Here is a 10,436-nt window from a genome sequence, read left to right as displayed (position 1 = left end):
TAAGATCAATTAAGTTCTCTGTGCCTCAGGTGACTCTAAGACTGAATCACATACAATTTGTGATTGACTTTCACAGAGGTTGCTGCCACAGTGATAAAGTAAAAATAAAAAAAAAAAAATCCTTGATTTGCTGAAGTCCTTACCAAACCAGAAAAATTAGTTCCTTGATTTAATTTTAGGAATCAATTAAATGAAAAATAAAGAGTTTTAATGGTAATTTCATAAAGCTTATGTTACTATTTTCTTGAACTTACAATTTATAAATCTATTTATCTTATATATTTTAAATATTGCCCTTTAAGACTTGAATATACCCAGAATCCTTCTCTTCCTTCAAAGTACAGCTCATGTGCCAGATATTCTATAGAAATACTTTTCTGATGTTCCTCAGTTGTTAGGGATCTCTACTTGCTGAATCAACTTTTATCACTTTGTATATGCTATGCTAATCAACATAAAATTATATACAGTCGGTGAAATATAAGTGCCTTGAGAATAAGGGTAGTTTTATTTTCAGCATTTCTTTCCTGGTCTGAGATGATTTCCTTCCCACAGGATAGTGAATAAGGGCCTGTGATATCACTGATATAGGGAACTTATGAATAAGGAGACTCTCTTTACCAACATAGGACAACATCTTCTCTGCAGCTTACAGACTTATGATATTACTCAGAACACTGAGAGGCTAGGAGTCTTGCCCAAAGTAGCACAATGACTATATGTCTGAGATAGGCCTCGAGCCCAGATTTGTGCCTACAACAATAGATATTATCTCATACTATTTGACATATGCTTCATTGTGCAGAGTAGACCTTCTAAAATGATATTGGACTGAATTGAATAATTTTAAGTCATGCTTCCCCAAAAACAGGCCTTCTTCACCCAAGAAAAACATCCATTGCTCAAATAGTTATACAATTTGTATTATCAATATTATATAAATTCTCATTTCTAGGGTAAAAATGCTTCATGTGTTATGAAAATACTTCTGTTAAAATAAAATCATATAAATCATGTAGAAGACAATCATTTTTAATATTTTACCAAAGAAAAGTTTTGAGTTTAATTAAATTTCTTATTTACACAGAGAAATACATGTATTTTTGTCCAATTCAGACATTTAATATTCCATAAAGCAGAGTGGTTCAATAAATAGAACAACTGACTTCAGTTGTAATCCTGGTTGTTCTCCTAGCTAATAGTGTAACCAAGAGCAAATCAGTGCAAAGCAGGCTCTCAATAAATGTTTCTTGACTGACTAACTGATTGAATTCATTAAACTCCTTTGGCCCCAAGTTTCCTTATCTATGAAATAATAGAAATAATACCACCATTATCTACCTCTCATTGTGGTAGTGATAAAAGTGCTCTGGGACTTGTTATTTTCTATCAATCCAACTACTTAAATAATACTTACAAAACACTTCTTTCAGAAAATCTTTTCTTTAAACTTCCAATTTAAAATTTCCAATAGGGTAAAATTAAGATTTGATGAAGAGAAGAGAAAAAACTTCATGAATCCAGAAAAAAACAATGTAAAAGCTTACATCCACATTTTTTTATCTTTTATATTTTCTGAGCTTAAAAAACTATTTTGATAAAGATTATGAAGTCTAATTTTTGCTGTGCAGTTTTATCAGTTCTTGAACTGAGTTAAAAAAAGCAAAGTAGGGTATTTGGAATGTAGAATAACATACTAGTTTTCATTTTAGACTTTTACAATTTAATTTTAATTAACCAACAAATAGTAAATTACATCTTGTTTTCAGAGTGGTTTCTCTAATTCTGCAAATTAACCTTTTATGCTAGAATCAGGATTTTCTGTCCAGTAGTAGCTTCATCAGCATAACTAACTCTTGCTGGGTTGACAAGAAAATTGTGACACTTCCCAGAGGTAATTACTCTCTACTCTGGTGGTTAAGATTTTGATCATTTAGATATACAAAAAAATCATCTTCTATTAGAATTCCTATAATTGTTTTCAATACCATCTGTTTGTTTAGAAGATAAACCAAGCCTGGGGCAGTTTGTATATCCCTGCATATCCATAAGGAGACATGACTCTAGACTGGTAGAGAAAATGTTGAAGGTGATACCTAAATTTTGCATACCTATGTATAGGTTTAGATTTGATGCGAGAGTTTTGAGAGACCTAGACAGAGAGACAGAGACAAAGAGATACAAAGACAGAGAAACAGAGAGACAGACAGAGAGATTGAAACAGAGACAGAGAAACATATTTCACTAGACACTTTTTGTGAGAGAAGCAACAAATATGAGAGGGAGGTAATTTCTTTAAAATGCCCGATTGACAGCTTATCTCCTTAAAGGAAGCAAGAATGAGCCTCCTTGGGTTGAGATTGAGCTCTCTTTCTTGATTTTAGCTGAAATAGCTTTAGCTGGCAGCTAAAAAGGTCATTCAGTTACATATTCACTAGTGTATTCTAATTCCTATAATTTCTTGCATTTCTGTTTACTATATGTTTGGTTAATTGGGTTAGCTTGCTATTTGCTATTTGTGATAATCCTTTATGTAATTGGTGTTTGGTGTGAAGGAGCTAAACAGACAAATGTAAACTAAGGAATATTCTCATCTTTAAGAGCAATTAGAGGAGCAATTTTCCTTATGAATACTACTTATGCCCCCCAGGCTACCAATATTTGAGAAGTCAGATAGAAATAATTCTAGCCTCATACATCTTTGGGGGATAATCACTGAAGGAGCAAATTTCTAGACAAAGCCTTTTGCCTATTCCCCTCAAAGAAGAAATCACAGTTTTCCTTAGAAAGAGGTAGTTGAGATTCCAGAGGTATCTATCCACCCCTGAGACACATACACACACGTATACACTCATGCACATAAATACGTATGTGTGTGTGTATACAATCTATGTCAACATATCTATCTAACATAGGCATACTGGTCTTATACAAATGTAGATATCTAACATAGTTTTAAAAAAAGTGTACTAAAGGATTATTATGATGGAGCTATTTAGGTCAAACCTTATCATTTTAAAGCAAAAACCATTGTACAATTCATACAATAAACAACTGATAAAATCTGAGGAGATTACAATAGTAATAATATCCATGGATAGTCCATGATCAGAATAACAACCATTGTGCTACTTCCAGGGTTGTCTCCTTCTTGACTGAGTCCCCATTGAAAGGATCACTTCTTTTTAACTTTTGTGACAGATCACTATCTCTTCTTCTTTTTTAAGATTTTAATTTATTTATTTTTAGTTTTCAATATTTATTTCCACAAGCTTTTAAGTTCCAAATTTTCTCCCAGTCTTTCCCTTCACCCCCACCTCAAGATGGCACACATTTTGATTACCCCTTCCTGTAGTCTGTCCTCCCTTTTATCACCCTCCCTCATCGTCTTCTCCTTTACTTTCTTGAAGGGCAAGATAGATTTCTGTACCCCCATTGCAGGTACATCTTATTTCCCAATTTCATGTAAAAACAATTTTTTAACATTTTTTTAAAATTTTGAGTTCCAAATTCTCTCCCTTCTTCCCTTCCTAGCCACTGTCACTGAGAAGGCAGGCAATATAGGTTATACATGTGTAGTTATGTGAAACACCTCCATAATAGGCATGTTGTGAAAGACCAACAATATTTCCCTCCATCTTATCCCATCCCCAAATTATTCTATTTTCTCCTTTGACTCTGTCCCTTTTCAAAAGTGTTTGCTTTTGACAACCCCCTGCCCCAGTCTGCCCTCCCTTCTGTCATCACGCCCTTCTTATCCCCTTCCCTCCTACTTTCCTGTAGGATAAGATATCCAATTGAGTGTTTATGTTATTCTTGCCTTAAGCCAAATGAGATGAGAATAAGGTTCACTCATTCCTTTCCATCTCCCCACTATTCTCCTCCCCTGTAAAACTTGATTTTTGCCTCTTTAATGTGAAATAGCTTACTACATTCTGCCTTTCCTTTTCTCCTTCTCCCAATATATTCCTCTCTCATCACTTAATTTATTTTCTCTTATTTTTTAGATATCATACCTTTATACTCAACTCACCCTGCACCATCTATCTATCTATCTATCTATCTATCTATCTATCTATCTATCTATCTATCTATCTATCTATCTATCTATCTATCTGTCTGTCTGTCTGTCTGTCTGTCTGTCTGTCTGTCTGTCTGTCTGTCTGTCTATCTGTCTATCTATCTATCTATCTATCTATCTATCTATCTATCTATCTATCTATCTATCTATCTTTCTATCTATCTATCTATCTATCTATCTATCTATCTATCTATCTATCTATCTATCTATCTATCTATCTATCTACCTATCATCTCCTCCAAATACCCTAATAATGAGAAAGGTCTCATGAGTTACAAATATCATCTTTCCATGTAGGATTGTAAACAGTTCAACTTAAATATGTCTCTTATGATATTTCTTTCCTGCTTACCTTTTCATGCTTCTCTTCACTTTTTTTTTTTGCTTTGTGTTCAGATTTATTGAACATTCATAACATCCATTGCAATAAGAATCACTGATTTCTACTCAGTACAAGAGAGCTAGGGAGGAGCACAGGTGATCAGAGTTCTGTTTGAACACACCCCTCCAACTCTCTCTGCTCCAGACCTCTACCTGGAGCTGCTGGGGAGGAGGAGGAGAACAGAGCCTCCACCTTCCCTAGGAAAAGGAAAGAGTCAGGTTCATCCCCTTAGGGTCAGATGTATAGCCACTGCAAAGTTGCTGCCTGACCAGCTGCTGCTGCTGTTCCCATCCACCCATCCACCCATCTCCTACCCACCCATCTCCTCCCCACCCTTAAGCCTCAGTCCCAGCTCCCAAAAAGTTTCCCTTCTCTTCAGCCCATACCAGAAAACTAGGGAGGAAGCATGGACCAGAAGACAAAATCAAACAAGGGTTAAGAAACTGCCAGCAAACAGTTTGACTCATTCACCAATCTTAGATCACTAAACAAAAGGGGAGCTGAACGCAGGTAATTCACCTTCAAAATAAACCTAGATTCGAAAACCAAGGGTAGGGAGTCTGAGAGCAGAGGGATGTTCTGGAGTTTGGGACAAAGAGTTGGGGGTGGGTAGCTGGTCATTACCAGAACCGGAAAATGTGGACAGGAATGGTTCTCTTACATTTTCCATCAGTGCACTCTGACTGGTAAATAATTAATTTTAAATAAATAAACAAACAAATAAGAGAACTAGGCTCCTTTAGGAGTGAGTCTGATTTAAGGGAAAGGGCACTGGTCTGGGGAGCTGGGTGCTCTGGATCCTAGCCTCAGAACTGCCATAAACCAGGTGTTCATCCTTGGACAATCCTGACTTCTCTAGGTTTGCTTCCTTACCTTCAAATGGTGAAGTGGGACTAGAGTGGCTAAAGGCCTTCTCAGCTCTTTCCTCTCTAACATCAATTATCCCTCCAAGAAGCTTGATGATGCCCCAGGCAGTTATTGCTCAGGATATAAAACACAGAGTGCCCACCCACAGGAAGCAGAAGTTATCTAGGACAGAGGAAAAAAAATTTCCCTCTGCTTGGAGGGGTGTGTATGCTTTCTCAGGGTTGTAACCCAAGGGTTCCTTTAAGATTCTAAGGTGAGAAGAAGGGAAAGGATCACCTGGGTTATTCAGTCAGTTTCAGGCATTCTATTACATCTACACATCCCAACAGTACTCAGGTTGAAGAATCAAAGATCCAGAGATGGAAAGGATTCTTAAAGCTGCTTTGCCCTCATGTTCAGATGGAGGACACTGTAGTTCAGAAAGCCGAGGTGACTTGTCCACAGTACCACAAGGAGTCAACAGCAGAGCTCTCTGATTCTAAATTCAGTGCTCTTTCTTCTGTTGCTATTATTACTTTTATTGAGTCATTTCTGACTCTTCACAAACAAATTTGAAGTTTTCTTAGCAAAGATACTGGAGTGGTTTGCTGTTTCCTTTTCCAGCTCATTTTACAGATGAGAAAACTGAGGCAAACAAGGTTAAGAGATTTGTCCAGGGTCACACAGCTGGGAAGTGGCTGAGGCTAAATGTGAACTCAAAAAGATGAGTCTTCCTGACACCAGGGACATCACTGTATACACTTGGACACCTAGCTGCCCATATATTCAATTATTTACAAGTTGTTATGGGAACATTCTCAAGACTTTCATTTCTTGCATCTTGTTTCTCTAACTAGTTGGTGAAGTAGAAAAGAACCCAAGGTTATATTTTTGTATAGACTGCAAGGTGTCAATTTTAGGGTTTGGCATCCCTCTCAAAGAACTAAGATGACAGACCAACAGAATATCTTGCATCTATATGATATGGATGAAAGGGATTTAAAAAAACAGACACAGAAAAATTTGTTGAGGGAAATCTAGCTGTTTCATTGTTATTTTTTTCTCTTTAAATTAGGAAATAAAAATGTTCTAGTTCCCTTCCATCTCTGTTTTCTGGTTTTATTCTACTTCTTCCTTCTTTATATAAAATGAGCAAGTTCATTTGATTAGCAGAACAAGTGACACATTTTATATCTATATATATCTATATATATCTATATATATAGATATATATAGATATATATAGATATATATATGTATATAATTGCTCTTTCCTAAGCAAAGTGACTTTAGTTCTGAAGAGTATTAACAATAATTTCATATACTATAGTTTTTACTCCAATTCTATGCTTTTTCAAGAAAGAAAAGTCCCTCCCTCCCACCCCTGTGGTTCACAATGTCCACAGATTTTATATCAAAGTATATCACAGAATCATAAAATGGTAATCAAATGTTAGAGTGGGAGGGGACCTCAGTACAACCATTATAAGGCCAGAAGAGATTGTGACTTGTCCAGATAGATTCCAGGTGTCTGGACTCATGATCCAAAGAACCTGCTAAACCACACTGTCTCGTATCCAATAAACTCAAGCCCAAACCCTAGGAATAGTGGACTCACTTAACTGGCATCTATCGTTGTGTTAGGAAGAGTCTCTGCACTCAGTCAAATTTACAGAGAGAAATATCATACATCTGTCAGGGGGCTAAATGTGAGGAAAAAGAAAGAGGAAGGGAGTGCTAAAAGTTGAGAATCCTGTCACTTTGGCCTGATTATGAGCCCCTCTCTGTTGGTGCCTAGGTCTCCCAGGGAAGAGGCTATGTCCTATAATTGGGATAAAGTCCAAAGGGAAGGTCTGGGTCTAAGAGTGACCAAGTGGATGTGAGGAAAGAGCAATACCAAGAACACAGGGATGCAGAAGTAGGGGAAAGGGGAGAGAATCAGCTTGATTTCACTTGAAATCAACAAAAGAGCAACAGGGCTGGAGAAGCTGGGACAGGTGATGGTAGTTGGTCACTCCTACAAGAATCAGACATACTGGATGGTCTCATTCTTCATCTGGGGTAAATAGAGGACTCAGCTGAGTCAGGATGGCAATCAGTCAGAACAGGCAACAGAAGATAGCAGTGGTGATCAACATGGTTATAATTACCCCCAAATGCACCCCTTCCATGAGAACCATGGTGCAACAATACCAATAAGACCCCAGATGGTGGTGAAGATAATCACAGGGATAGTGAAGGAATGAATTATCATGGTTGGGGAGGGCTGGGATGTTCAGACCACAAGATGGAATATTCAGAGATGACTTAGAAGGTAGGAGGCCTGGGGTGGAATGTGACAGCCTGGGTAAAAGCCTGGAGAGATGAACTCCAACTTCAGAATCAGATTTCTCTGCCTTTGATTAAGCACACAGATTTAAGAAACTCATTTCTCTTTAGTCTTTTATTTGAAAGTAAAATTTTCCATTCAGCTCTTTTCAGCAAGAATGCTTGGAAGTCTTCTATTGCATTGAATAGCCATATTTTCCCTGAAGGATTATACTTAGTTATTCTGGGTAGATTATTCTTGGTTTTAATCCTAGCCCCTCTGACCTGTGGAATATCATATTCCAAACTCTTTGATCCCTTAATATAGAAGCTGCTAGATCTTCTGTTATCCTGATTGTATTTCTACAATATTAGAATTATTTCTGGTAGCTTGCAATATTTTCTCCTTGACCTGAGAACTCTGGAATTTGGCTATGATATTCCTAGGAGTTTTATTTTTAGGATTTCTTTCCAGAAGTGATCAGTGAATTCTTTCAATTTCCATTTCACCATCTGGTTCTTGAATATCAGGGCAGTTTTCCTTGATAATATCTTAAAAAGATAAGGTCTAGGCTTTTTTTTTTATCATGACTTTCAGGTAATCCAATAATTTTTAAATTATCTCTCCTGGATCTACTTTCCAGGTCAGTGCTTTTTCCAATGAAATATTTCACGTTCTTCTATTTTTTCATTCTTTTGTTCTGTTTTATAATTTCTTGATTTCTCACAAAATCATTGACTTCTATTTGCTCCATTCTAATTTTGAAGGAATTATTTTCTCCAGTGAGATTTTGTTCCTCTTTTTGCATTTGGCCAATTCTGCTTTGTAAGTCATTCTTCTTCTCATTGGTCTTTTGGCCTTCTCTTGCCATTTTGGTTAGTCTATTTTTAACATGTTATTTTCTTCAGTACTTTTTTGGTCTCTTTTAGAAAGCAGTTGACTCATTTTTCATGTTTTTCTTGCATCATTCCCATTTCTCTTCCCTATTTTTCCTCTACTGCTCTTACATGACTTTCAAAGTCCTTTTGAGCTGCTCCATTGCCTGAGACCAATTCATATTTCTCTTAGAGACTTTTGATGTAAGATCTTTGATTCTGCTATCTTTTGCTGACTGTATGCCCTGACTTCCTTGTCACCAGAGTAAGATTCTATAGTCTGAGGTTTTTTTCATAATGTTTACTCATATTTCCAGGCAAACACTTGACTTTCTAACTCTTTGTCAAGGCAATACTTTGCTTCAGATCGGGGTGGGGTGGGTGCACTATCCCAGGTTTCAGGGATTTTGAAGCAACCCCTAGATTCCCCCACCACCTGTGGGCCCAGAGTTCTGGAAGCAGCAACTGCTGCTGCTGCTGCCTCTGCCAGCCACCGCCTCTGCCACAACCACCTCCACTGCCTGGGGCTGGGACAGAACATGGCCAAAGTGCACACTCCTCTTTCACCCAGGTCCCACAGAGTTTCCCATTGAACTTTTGGCATTTGTGAATTGAGAAGACTTGCTCTGGCCCATCTGTTGCGGTGGGGCCCACACTAGACTGCGCACTGCTCCTTACCTGGTGTGATAGACCCTTCTCATCAACTTTCCAGGCTGTTTCAGGCTGGGGATTTCTTTCACTCTGTCAGTTTTTGGGTTCTATAGCTCTACAATTTGTTTAGAGTCATTTTTACAGGTATTTGGAGGACTTGGGGGGAGAGTTCAGGAAAGTCCCTGTCTTTTCTTCACTATCTTGATTCTGCCCTCTATCTCTTCTATTCATCCATCTGCTCTATTGCAGAGTGATTCAAAACCTTATATGACCTTTTTTTTTTTTTTTTTTTGCAACAGACCCTGTCTTTCTCAAAGGTAGGAGGAATGCTTTCTCTGAGATCACATAATTTCTAGTGAGGGCTCAGATGCTTACCACACCCACGGTACAGACATTCCAACCATCCTATATAAGGTAACATTCAGTTCCCAAAACTAAAAAAGAACTTAGACTTCAAGTGAGAACTTTCACTAATGCAAAAAAAAGTTCACAGCAATTTATCTCTTTATAGTTAATAAAATGTTTCACATCTGTGATTTCATTTGTTCCTTATATCAACTCCATAATCCAAGAGCTATAAGCAACCCCTTTTTACATTATTACCTTACAGATATTAAATTATTTACTGAAGCAAATAAAGATTAGAGGAAGGATTTGAACTAACATTTTTCTAACTTCAAGTCTGATACTCTAATACACCATTTTCATTTTTCAGGGTTTTTTTTTTTTAATTTTGTTCTAATATTTCTTATGTATTACCCAGATAACTGTTTTTTTTTGTCTCATTCCGTTTCTGAGGGAACTCACTACTTGGTTAAATTTTCCACCTTATGTTCTAAACTATTGGTTCTGCTTCCAACTTTTTCTTCAATTGTTTTATTTTTTTTTTTTCCATTTCCTCAAGCACTCTTAGAGTCCTTGTGAAAAAAAAGCCATTTCCATTCCCACTACCACCCTATCTCTGTCCCTGAGGTTTTGTTTGTACTTATATGTTGCTGCTACTTTCTTCTGAGTTTGCTTCCTAGTCTTCTGCCTGGTCCCACCATCCCTATATAATGACTATGGGTGCATGCTTTGTCTTCTGCCAATAGCTCCAGCAATTGATATCCCAATAGTTTCAGTTTATTTTTACTGGGGAATAGACTGAATTCTGGCCCTTGTACTTAAAGGCTTCAGGTCTCAGTTGCTAAACAGGTTGAGTTTATATACTGCCTGGTGTGATCACACTCAGTGTCGTGAAAACGTGTACGTGTGCATGTATATGCATACCTGTGTGAGAGTGTGTGTGTGTGT

At 37.2% G+C, this 10,436-nt stretch overlaps 1 pseudogene; it reads right to left on the bottom strand.

Annotated features, from left to right (window-relative positions):
• Positions 1-7,326: 7,326 nt before the first annotated feature.
• LOC140510591 (V-type proton ATPase subunit e 2 pseudogene) lies at positions 7,327-7,563 on the bottom strand (annotated as a pseudogene).
• Positions 7,564-10,436: the final 2,873 nt, after the last annotated feature.

This window comes from Notamacropus eugenii, chromosome 6 (genome assembly GCF_028372415.1).
Source record: "Notamacropus eugenii isolate mMacEug1 chromosome 6, mMacEug1.pri_v2, whole genome shotgun sequence".
Classification (NCBI taxonomy): domain Eukaryota; kingdom Metazoa; phylum Chordata; class Mammalia; order Diprotodontia; family Macropodidae; genus Notamacropus; species Notamacropus eugenii.
This window is presented reverse-complemented; position numbering and strand designations above follow the sequence as displayed.